Source organism: Amblyomma maculatum, chromosome 3 (genome assembly GCF_055883805.1).
Source record: "Amblyomma maculatum isolate TAMU_Amacu chromosome 3, ASM5588380v1, whole genome shotgun sequence".
Taxonomy (NCBI): domain Eukaryota; kingdom Metazoa; phylum Arthropoda; class Arachnida; order Ixodida; family Ixodidae; genus Amblyomma; species Amblyomma maculatum.
In genome coordinates this window covers 167,424,833-167,437,132 of record NC_139346.1, presented here as the reverse complement: position 1 = coordinate 167,437,132, position 12,300 = coordinate 167,424,833, and the positions used below count along the sequence as shown (strand labels likewise).

Here is a 12,300-nt window from a genome sequence, read left to right as displayed (position 1 = left end):
GATCCAAATGAATTGCATTTAAGCAGATCCTTCACGCAATTGAGGTCTGGAGATCGGCACAGTATCCCGCCACGCCCAAACTGCCTCACTTCTGTGATCGAGTCATACAGGGTAGAGGCTGCCTGGAGAGCAGCTCGAACAGTCCCAGGGTTATTCATTTTAATAAATCCGCCATCCTTGGGCACCAGCGCCACAGGAATGTTTGGAACGCCAGATCGTTGGAACGTTTCCAGAGGTAGATCGTGAGGAGTAATGAAAGCCGACCAGGGGGAGCGCCCCTGGCCGGGAGACTGCGTAGACATCACTTTATAGTTACAATCTCTCTGCGAGCGTTATATCAACACGGTGAAAAGCGCAAATGCGCAGGGGAAAACAGAAAAAAGAGGACTAGCCGCCCGATTCACGCCTTCTGCTCGTAGCGGTGCCCTAATACTAAGCCTGGTGGTGGGCTTATGTTGCAGATCACCTGCAACAGGAGCTCCTGCAATCGGCGATGGGGATATTCTTCTTCCTCTATTTGAGACGCGAGGCGCCTGTTGAGCCACCAATATTCAATAGCTCAGCTACAGAGCCAGTAGCAGGCCAGTGCATTTTCTTTTCCTTCTTCCTACAGCCACAACAACAACAACCACATTGCTCGGCGCCGCTCCGCACTACACTGCATCATAGCGCTTCGCTCCATGATAACGTTCATCACTGGTCCATTTTTCTGCCTATACTAATGACAAGAAAGCTGAGACACATTCCTTGAAGTTTTCAAGCTCGTAAAAGCTCTTTTTGCAACAAAACAGAGCAACTCATAGATGCAGATGGATGAAAATTGGTCCTCGGCGCCTGCTTAATACACTTGTCTTACGTTTTAACTTTCGTCCTGCAGTCCAGTTGCTGATTATCAGATGTTTAGACTATAGAGCTGTGCGAAAAAGCTGTGCACAATCGCGAAAAAGAAATTTACCGACTGCCCTTTGCGACTCCTGTGCCAGAATGGTGTGTCTACAAAGATTTAAACATAGCATTTGCCTATAAAATTTGTTCCATACGCATGACTATTCGAAAAGAGATAGGTACATTTACTAACCACATAAAAATTTATCAACCACAAAACACTTTCTTCTTTAGCACAGTCATCGACTTGATTCATTGCGGTTCAAATGCAGCTTCCGAGCCGCAGCCACTCATGCAGTCTGCCAGAGAGTTCACCGTAAGTGTGGTTTCAAGCACGGCTGAGGTCACATTTTCACGCGTGTAGAAATTGACAGTCGTCACTGGGTCTTTGAGGACGAATCCGTTGTCGGAGAAGTGGCCGCTAATGTTGCGCGCACTCAGCCACACAAAGAGGGCGGTGCTGTTCGTCTCCACCTGCACGCTGAATAGTTTGAAGCCATGCTCCGACGCCGAAGTGTCGGGTCCGACGACAGACGTGACCTGAGAAAAGAAGTTGGTAAAGTACATCAGTCTATTCGCATTTAATCTATGTTGCGAATAAGACTGTTATTCGTTTGTTTCTTTGTAACACAAGTAGTGAAAACGGAAACGAGAAAGTGAAGAAAAGATGAAAAATTAGAAACTTTGTACGGGGCCGGTCGTCAGGTTTCATTGTGCCAGTGTCCCCATGGTTTCGTTTTTCCTTTGTTTGATGGATGAATGCAAAGAGCACTTCATTCGGACCACTTTATCTCCCACCAAGCTACCGAAAAGAACCAGAACAAAACAAAATAAGTATGAAATTGCTCTTTAGCCGCGAACTGGCGTGAGTGGTGGCTTCTATGTCATCTTTGAGTTGCGTCAATCTTTTTTGAATACATATTCGATTGATTTCTATGTCTGACGGCTGGCCTGCTTTTGAGCCACCAATATTCAAATCACCTTTGATACCGTCTATCGCCAGCATCTATCCAGGGGCATGAGAAGGAGGGGAGGGGGAGGTATAGATGTGCACGAATTGACGTCTGAGTAGATGCCGCTACAATGGGCGCTGTTGAGCTCAAATATGCGTTATTATATTACAGCTCACTCTTCTTGTGGCGGCGACCTCTATGCTTGCCGCCCCGCGCTTGTGGTACCGCTTCCAGTTCCTGCGCCTATCGCCAAAGCATAACCTCTTGCCGCCACTCCCACCTCTGTGCTTTCTACGCAGAATATGCTTTTATTTTTTCGTTTCATCGAGCACATGCCGTCTCGCCTCTTCCTTTACATGTGTCCCTTTCTGTCTTTTGTTTCTATGGCCCACACACCCCGCCCAAGACACTAGCCTGTGCTCGGTGTTCATGGCTTGCGCTTGTAACGAATACGGGTGAAGTAGGTTATACCATCTCCTGCTGTAAAAGCAGGACATTTCAAGCCTTGTACGGAGACCATGAAATGATACGAGGAGTAAGATGTGTTCAGTACCAACTGAGGACAAAGAGAGCGTTAGCACATAGGTCGTCCACGCGTTGTTGCTACAGTTTTGGTTGTGACTAGTTGCTTCAAAGAAAGGGTTACTGATCCCATATGTAGATGAGGAAATAACCCCTTTTCGGTGACCAGCAGGTTGCTTTCAAAGTTCTAGTCAATAAAACGCATTGGCAACTGGAACATTAGGTATTTTAAACTCTGCAAGGGTACCTTTGTGACATAAACATTTCTGTAGGGTCCGAAATTTTCGCCTGTTAAATACTTCTTTTGTCTTTTGAAGTCTAATTTCACAGGCAACTTTAAACCACGCCGATGAGTGCTTTGTTCGTGGCTTTGAACTCGGTTGAACGCCATGCTCTTGCAACTTCCATATCGCCATAAATATGTTTTAGTTATCTGGGCTACTACGTTTGCCTGATAGTTATAGTTAACGGCACTTTAGTCTGTTTTTGCTTAATTTCATTATAGTTGGAAAAATATAAGCTTCATTACTAAAAAGAGGCGAATGATGTGCTGCCTTTTCTCGACATCATAGTTGAATGCATCAGCAGCAGCAAGAGCCCGTGTTTATATAAATTTCGACTATTCAGTTGGACCTTCGAGGTGCCTCTAAGTGATTACTGTCACAGAGAGGAGTAAAAAAAAAAGAACTGAATTCCAGCGCTATTAATGCACACAGCATCACAATTAACCTGCCACAACATCGACTTATGGAAGGCCGCAGCGCTATTAATGTACACAGCATCACAATTAACCTGCCACAACATCGACCCATGGAAGGCCGCAGAGATAGAAAGCTTTGTAAGGAAGGCGCACGTGACAACATTGAGAGAAAGTCGTTTCACCTACTTCACCTGGAGACTTCAGAAACCTAAGTTACGAATCGCTCCTTGTCACTACTTATTTTATTTCACTGGAAGCATGACTGACTTACGGGAATCTAACCATTTTGTTTCTGTTTGCTCTTTATTTCGTGGTTGGTACCCGGTTTTTAACAGATGCATGCTACTTGTACGGTCTCACTCACCTGACTGATATTAGAAGGAATTAAATTATGTAATCATCTGAACTGCATAAACGAACAAACGCGACGAGAGAAAAGAACCAGAACAAAACAAAACAAGTATAAAATTGCTCTTTAGCCGCGAACTGGCGTGAGAGGTGGATTCTATGTCATCTTTGAGTTGCGTGAATTACCTCCGTGCGTAGTCGCCACGAATATCTGCAAACCTTCGTGTATATATGAACTCATCATAATGCATGTATCCACTTCTCGTGCCTATAAATTTTCAGGTCATGATTCATGGTTATGATTGTCTGAGCAATCGAACTCTTCAACGCCAAGGACAGTTCAGTTCAGGCGTTCAGTCGTGTCCGACTCTTCGTGACCCTATGGACCATGTCACGCCACGCTTTCCGGTCTCTCACTATCTTCTTAACATCACATAGCTTCATCTGCAATGCCTCGAGAATGCCATCTAACCATCGCGTTCGCTGCCTACCCCTTCTCCGGCGACCCTCAACTTTTCCCAACATCAAATCTTTCTCCAGCGACTCCTCTCTTCTCATCAGATGACCAAAGTAGCTGAGCTTTAACTTTAGAATTTGACCCTCCAATGAGCAGTCAGGGTTTATGGTCGACAATATCGACTGATTTGATCTTCTGGCAGTCCAAGGAACTCTTAAGAGTCTTCGCCAGCACCACAATTCAAACGCGTCAATTTTTCGGCGGTCAGCCTTTTTCACAGTCCCACTCTCGCATCCATACATCACAACTGGAAAGACCATAGCACGGGTTATACGGATCTTGGTTGGCAGACTAATGTCTCTGCTCTTTACTAGGCGGTCAAGGCTAACCATTGCTCTCTTTCCCAGAAGCAGGCGTCTCCTAATTTCATGGCTGCAGTCTCCTTCCGAGGTAATCTTGGCGCCCAAGAACAGAAAATCTGTCACAGCTTCCACTTCTTGTCCATTGATGCTCCAGGACTTGGTAGGGCAAGACGCCATGATCTTCGTCTTTTTAATGTTCAGTTTAAGCCCAAACTTCTCACTCTCTTCTTGTACGCGCATCAGAAATCTCTTGAGATCCACTTCACTTTCTGCCATTAAAGTGGTATCATCCGCATATCTAAGGTTGTTGATGCGTTTTCCAGCGATCTTCACTCCAGCTGAAGACTCGTCCAGACCGGCCTTCCTCATGATGCACTCTGCATATAGGTTAAATAGGCAGGGCGACAGTATGCAGCCTTGCCTCACCCCTTTTTCAATCGGAAACCAATCAGTAAGACCATGCCCAGTTCTGACTGTGGCCTCTTGCCCTTCATAAAGGTTCCTGAGGAGACAGATGAGGTGAATTGGAACTCCCATCTCTTGGAGAGCTTGCCACAATCTGCTGTGATCTACGCAGTCAAACGCTTTCGCATAATCAATAAAGCAGAAGTAAATGGGTTTCTGGAACTCTCTTGCTTTTTCCATGATCCAGCGAAGGTTGGAAATTTGGTCTCTAGTTCCTCTGCCCTTGCGAAACCCAGCTTGCACGTCCGGAAGCTCCCGATCCACATACTGCTGCAGCCTACCTTGCAGGATTTTTAACATCACCTTGCTAGCATGCGAAATAAGCGCGATCGTGCGGTAGTTGGAACAATCTTTGGCACTGCCTTTCTTTGGAATGGGGATGTAAACTGACCTCCTCCAATCCTGTGGCCACTGCAGGGTTGTCCAAATCTTTTGACATAATGTATGCAGTGTGTTAACAGCGTCGTGGTTGAGGTTTTGAAGCAACTCAGCTGGAATACATTAATTCCGCTAGCTTTGTTCTTAGCAAGGCTGGCTAAGGCCCATTCAACTTCACTCTTCAGGATGCCCGGCTCGAGATCAGTAATCACAACCGTCCTATGTTGGGTTTGCACATCCGGGTCCTTCTTGTACAGTTCTTCTGTGTATTCCTGCCACCTCTTCTTTATCTCTGAGGCTTCAGTGAGGTCCTTGCCTCGTTTGTCCTTTATCACGCCCAGCTTAGCACAGAAGCTTCCTTTGATATCTTTGATTGTCTTATACAGAGCTCTTGTGTTCCTTAATTGGCTGTTGTCCTCAACTGCTTGACACTGTATGTTCAAGAAGGCATTCTTATCTCTCCTTGCTATTTTCTGAAAATCCGCATTGAGAACCTTGTATCTTTCTCTTTCCCTCATACCTTTTGCCATCCTCCTTTCCTCAGCTATTTGCAAAGCCTCTTCAGATAACCAGTTTGCTTTTTTGCATTTCTTTTGCTTTGGAACTACCTTAGTAGCAACTTCTTGTATTATATCACGAACATCAGTCCACATCTCTTCGGGCTCTTTGTCTTCTAGATCTAATTCTTGAAATCGATTGCTCACTTCCACAGCATATTCTAATGGAATCTGATCCAGATCATACCTGAAAGGCCTTCTAGTTTTCTGCGTTTTCCTCAATCGAAGCTTAATTTTGGCAACAAGAAGCTGATGATCGGTGCCACAATCGGCCCCAGGCCTTGTTTTTACTGCTTGTATAGCGCTTCTCCATCTCTGCCGGCAAATAATATAATCGATCAGATTCCTGTACAGACCATCCGGTGAAATCCATGTGTACAGGCGCCTCTTGTGCTGTTGAAAATGAGTATTCGCTATGGTCAGGTTGTTTTCTTGACAGAATTCTACTAGCCTCTGCCCATCTTCATTTGGCTCACCAAGACCGAACTTGCCTGTAATTCCGGATATTTCTTCACTCCCGACCTTAGCATTCCAGTCTCCTATGAGAAAAACGACGTCTGATGATGGGGTGCGGTCTAAAATGCATTGTAGGTCCGCATAAAATCTCTCAACGTCAGCTTCTTCAGCAGCAGTGGTCGGTGCATAGACTTGGATAACTGTTATGTTGAAAGGGTGACCTTGGATCCGAAGTGAAATCATTCGGTCGTTTTTGGGGTTGTACCCTAGCACTGCTTTGCCCATTCTTCTGTTTACTATGAGAGCGACCCCATTCCTTCTCTTGGATTCGTGCCCACAATAAAAGACATAATGGTCGCCGGAGTTAAATTCTCCCATTCCGGTCCACTTGAGCACGCTGATACCCAAGATATCAATGTTCAATCTGTCCATTTCTCGCTTGACGATATCCAGTTTACCTTGCGTCATAGATCTTACATTCCATGTTGCTATGTGATATATCTCCTTGCAACATCGGACTTTCCGGTCGCTTCCCGACACATCCACAACTGAGCGTCCTTTTGGCTTTAGCCCAGCCGCTTCATTCGTCCTGGAGCTACTAGGAATCGCCCTTTGTTCATCCCCAGTAACATGTGGGACGCCTTCCAACCTGGGGGGCTCATTTTCCGGCGCCATATCGATAATGGTATTGTGACTGGCCATAGGGTTTTCTTGGCAGGAAATACTGGAGTGGGTTGCCATTACCTTCTCCAGTGAATCACATTTTGTCAGAACTCTCTGCCGTGACCTGTCTATCTTGGGTGGCCCTACACAGCAGAGCTCACGACTTCATCGAGTTTCGCAAGCCCCTCCGCCACGACAAGGCAGTGATCCATGAAGGGGAACGCCAAGGACGGTGGTTGCTATATTTGACGCCTACTTTTTAAAGTTGTTGTTTGTTTCTTTGTTTGTTTGAGAGGTCAAATAAAATTGGTAAACATGGACACCACTCGAAGTTTGCCTTGAGCTGTGTGAATTCCCTGTTTAAAATTTTTTCAATTTGAAGTTACCACTGATGGCAAATTTTGGGCGATGTCCACTTACTGAGGCCTGCATGGACGTTTTGAGACAACTAGCCTTATCACGGCAGCGAATAGATCTATCTCCAGTGGCATTCTCATAGAAGAAAGAAAAGAAGATAAAAAACAAGTGTTTCTGTCTTCCTAACTGCCTGAGTTGTGTAAAACAACCTTTTCTCCATGTTCTGCTACGCTATGCCCTATGTAAGTGACATATAAGGAAGTAGATTCCTTTACACGTTTGCAGCGCTATTTTTTTCTTCTAGAGCTGTGAGCGAACATTACCATTCACTGCTACAATTCGTCTATATTTACAAAATGTTTGCTGCGCTGTCGAACCCACGGTAATCTGAGGCAGTCAGAACGGCACCCTGCACAAATGTGTTCCTCCGCTCCCGTCATTCAACGACTGGTGTCTCTGCTGTGCGTACGAGACATCACTCGAATGAATGGACTGATGCCATAATTGTAAATGGCGGGCTGTGCTTTGCAGCAGGCCCCCGGGGTGCTGTTTTCGTACTGTGGAACGCTTGATGTACTTACTTTCCATAGAAGGCAAAATTATTTTTACAGCTGCCTAAATAATAGCTTCAAAGATGCTTCAACACCGCCTAACTCTCTGAGGGACTGCATACACTGTGCTTCTGCAGATTTTATTGGATGAGATAATTGTTGGTTCCGCATTGCTGCAAACAATTTGTTAGAGTACAGAATTGCTCTGCCAGAACCGCAGAACCAGAAAGATCTACGGCTAGATGAATTAGGTCTCTACCAAGTAGGAGGAAATCATATCATGAGAAGAAGACAGAGTTCAGCGATGTGGCTATAGTTCGAAGGCAGTAAATTTCGTTTTTCGTATGTCTTCGCACCCGAATATATTTGCTAAAAGTATCCTCACAATGCACGAACATTTTGCTTTTCCGTGAAACTTTTATGAATTAATGAATCACAATAAAAAGTAATGCTTTACTCGTCACTATACATATAATTTGTCGCCCCTTTTCTTTCGCTCGCGTTCTTTAAATGTCGGGGTCTTGCCATTTACTGATTCTTTTTTTTTTTTTCGCCTACGCATGTTGCTTCCCACTTAGGTTTACAGCTTTTGTAACCATGCTCTGCACAGGACAACGTCTCTTGAATCTGGTATAAAAGTTACGTTGCAGAAATGTCTTTGCATCAACGAACAAGAAAAATCAGATATATTCTGAGTCTAAGAGGCCTTGCTTCCGTACTTGGAGAGATGGGTTCGGCAAGCAGATATGTTTTAAGTCGGTCGGAAGCAGAAACGTGTCCGGCGCCAGTCGAAGCCCGCTCTCAGGATCGGTGAGCGTGAACCAGAGGAAGCAGGCGGATTGGTTGCAGGTGGGCTGCATCCAGAGGTCGGTCATGCTGTCGTCATAGACGCCCAGCGAGGCTGCCTGGGGCTGCGTAGGAAACGAAAAAAAAAATCAATATACAGGCTCGGTACCACATGCCAGTGCGCAGTTAACGCTGCGTAACCTAGATTTGAACTTCCTTTAAGTAGGGTAAAAGCCATTTGTGCCGAGAACTTCTTTTTCGGCGAGCCCAGACAAAGATTGCAGATGTGACTGTGGGTGCATATTTTTGATTTTCGTGCAATAGGCGTTTTTGGGACATTTATCAAAGATCCCGCAGTCGAAAAAAACTAGAGACCCGTTTCAAAAATACAAAACATTCAGTAGTTCTGTCGTAAACGTTAGATTCTTCTGTAGTTCTTTAGAACTTTTCTGTAATGGTGTAGTTTTATCTGTAGTAGTTTTCGGTTGTCCGTAATTCTGTAGCACTTTTCTGTTGTAACTGCAGAAAATTCTTATGTTACTAAAGAAAGTTGTGCTGTGACAACAGGTTTCTTGTACAAACCGCACAAAAATTGTGTCGTAACAACAAAAAAATTATGTAGTTTTTTTTTTCCGACTGGGCCGCACTGCTTTATACGGTTTAGTCACAGGACACGTGACCTGACTTGGTACGTTCAAAGAGAGCCATCTCATTCCAAAGAGAGCCATTCGCGAAGAGTGCTGCCTATCTACGCACGAACGATAAGATGTCAAGCCTCACACTTAATATCGGCGAAAGACTGGAACTCGTTGTCTAATAGTGCAGTTACCCAACCTGATTTGGGTAATATTCAGACAAAACTCTCAGCACAATTCGGTTGCCTATGGTCACCTTCTGTCCTTTAAATATGGTGTAGTTTGGTTTCTGGGGTTTTAACGTCCCAAAGCAACTCAGGCTATGAGAGATGCCCTAGTGGAGGACGCCGGCAATTTGGACCACCTGGGGTTCTTTCCGTGCACTGACATCGCACATCACACGGGCGCCTTGCTTTTCGCCTCCACCGAAAAGCGGCCTCCGAGGCCGAATTCGATCCCGCATCCTTGGGAACAGTAGTCAAGCGCCGTAACCACTGTGCCAGCCAGGCGGGGCAATCAGGTAAACATGTGCCTGATGTAGGGTTTAGGAACACCGCTGAACTATTTAAAACGCATTTTTTTTCTACTGAATGTCGCTTTCGACGTGTGGAAATCATTACACTAAGTGCGCGATATCCGTCTCCAGTCGCACAGGATAAAAATAGACTGTGATTTAGCTCCGGCTAACCCTAGTGTGAAGCGATAGCTCCGGCTCCTCTGGCTCCTCGATAGCTCCTCTATATATAATTGAGATGGACGTCAGCGACCATGTGTCTCGCCCCGAAGCTGCTCACGCGTTAAGCTACTTTCCACGTCAGCTGACCTTTGACCTTTCACCTCGACCTTTGGTGGGAACATAGCTACCCAACGTGGTTGGGACTGAAGTTCCAACTTGACCTCGAAACTGTTTGAAGGTCATCGGAAGCACAAGGTGACCTTGGCTTTACCTCGCGTAGTGAAGAAAAAACGAGCGTGGCAGCATTGATTGGACTTTCTTATAGAAGTAAAATATTAAGAACTACGGCTGTTTCAAATGCAGTGGAAGAAATAAGCATGGCGGTATCTGTTACATGTATCCGAGAATGTGTCTGGAAACAGCGGTGCCGGTGGCAGCATATATATTTTAAGAGGTAATAAAAAAAGCAGTGCACAGCATTGCAGGAAGCTGCGAGTTCTGCACAAGGAATTCTTACTTTTTAAATTATGCGCTGTATAACGTTGAGTCCAATTTAAAAAAATGCTGTACATGCACTTCAGTGACATTTACGTCTCTGGCCTCCCTTCAATTCATCTGCAGCAAGAACCCGCCGTGGCGGTGCAGTGGTCACGGCACTCGACTACTGTGCCCAAGGATGCGGGATCGAAGCCCATGGCTGCGCGGCCGCCGCTTTTCGATGGAGGCGAAAAGCAACGCGCCAGTGTGCTGTGCGATGTCTGTGCACGCTAAAGAACCTCAGGTGGTCGAACTATCGGGAGCCCTCCACTACGGCGTCTCTCATAGCCTGAGTTGCTTTGGGACGTTCATCTCCATAAACCAAAGGTTGGGAAGGTGGTAAAGGGTGGCAGTTCTTGATTCTACGGGGCGGGACGGTAGGTCAACGCCGCTTGTGGCGGGGGCTAGCCAGCCATCGAATTATATCTGTTGTAGGCCGTCTTTTCACCCGCCACTGCTTCGGTGGTGGACGACGGCTGTTGTTGCGGCGCACGTATTTGTATCCCTCTTCTTTTTCCTTTCTTCTCTATTTTCTCTTCTGTCCGCACGAGGCAGCGGAGGAGGCTCAGCTACAGTGCCAGTAGCACGCCCGTGCCTTTTCTTTTCCTTCTTCTTACAGCCACAACAACAACAACGACGACGACGACGACGACGACAACGACAACAACAACAACAACAACAACAACAACAACAACAACAACAACAACAACAACAACAACAACAACAACAACAACAACAACAACAACAACAACAACAACAACAACAACAACAACAACAACAACAACAACAACAACATAAACCAAACCAAACCAAACCAAACCAATCATCTACAGCAAGCTTTGCACGTCTTCAGAATTTTTCGCGTGCGACATGCCATACTGATGTATTTGGCGCATAAGGTCAATGTCCTATTATTGGAAAGGGCTGACAACTCACCACTGTAACGCTGATAAACGTAGTTTGAAGCGGTGTGAACGACGACCATTCATACTGCATTATGGATAACTGTGCCTGCTTGACCGCCATCACGTTGTCGTTGACAAGGAATACTCTCAGCGTGTCAGTCCCTTCCACGTACGGAGACACGATGGTGGGGCTGAAGAACTTCTTGGCGAAGTAGTGAACCATCTTCCACCGGCCCCCGTATTCTTGCCGAAAAACAAACATACGAAATAATTAGCTGCTCAGCAGATCCACTCAAATGTGAAAAAGTAGTAAGTGCTAATTTTTAGTACTACAAAGCCTAGCTTGGTGTTCCAGAAATTTTACGCGAAGAGTTAATACAGCTCGTTCCACCGTAGAGCTGCTGGCATAAAAATGGGATTTAAAATTAATTAAATTGGTTCACAGGAAAGGAAAGGTGCAGTATCTGTCACACTTGTTCTGTGGACACCTGAACCACGCCGTAAGGAATAGGAGTTGTTGTGGCTACATACCGGCGAGAAAGTCGGCGCTGTAGACAATGTAAGAAGTGCTCTGGACCGTAGGACCTGGTGCTCAGCGAAGGGGAATGAGGATTCGGCACGTATATCGCTTCCACTTATCCGCCGAACATATACAACGTTGTTCATCTTTCAGTAGGCGAGCAGAAACCGGCGCAATACAAGCCCGAAGCGAACAAACGTAGACGCTGGCTTGGTCTTCTTACCACAGCTTCCAATAAGCCTCCTCGTAATGATGGTCAAACATTTTTTTATCAGTTACAAACCGCCATAGTACAGGTGTCCGGAGAACCAGGTATGAGCTTCTCACCGATGGAGGACCAGGAAGGAGCCTGCCATATGTCATTCAGTTGCCAGTACAGAAAGCCCATGTTGTGGCCCTTGCCGTCGGAGAGGTAGCTCCTCCAACGGCGAAACGTCTCGGCGGCGGTGCGAATTGACATCGCCTGGTTGATCTGCGCATGTCCGGTGAACACCTCCCTTGAGGGTAAGCGTCTCAGCTTTAGAAAGGTTAACATGCGATGTCAGTTACATAAGCGCACGCTGTATTCTCATATGCCACCGACATAA

General features: G+C 45.9%; 1 pseudogene; it reads right to left on the bottom strand.

Moving 5' to 3' along the window:
* Window positions 1-1,137: 1,137 nt before the first annotated feature.
* Window positions 1,138-12,300, bottom strand: part of LOC146196794 (beta-mannosidase-like) — a 46,472-nt pseudogene continuing 35,309 nt past the window's right edge.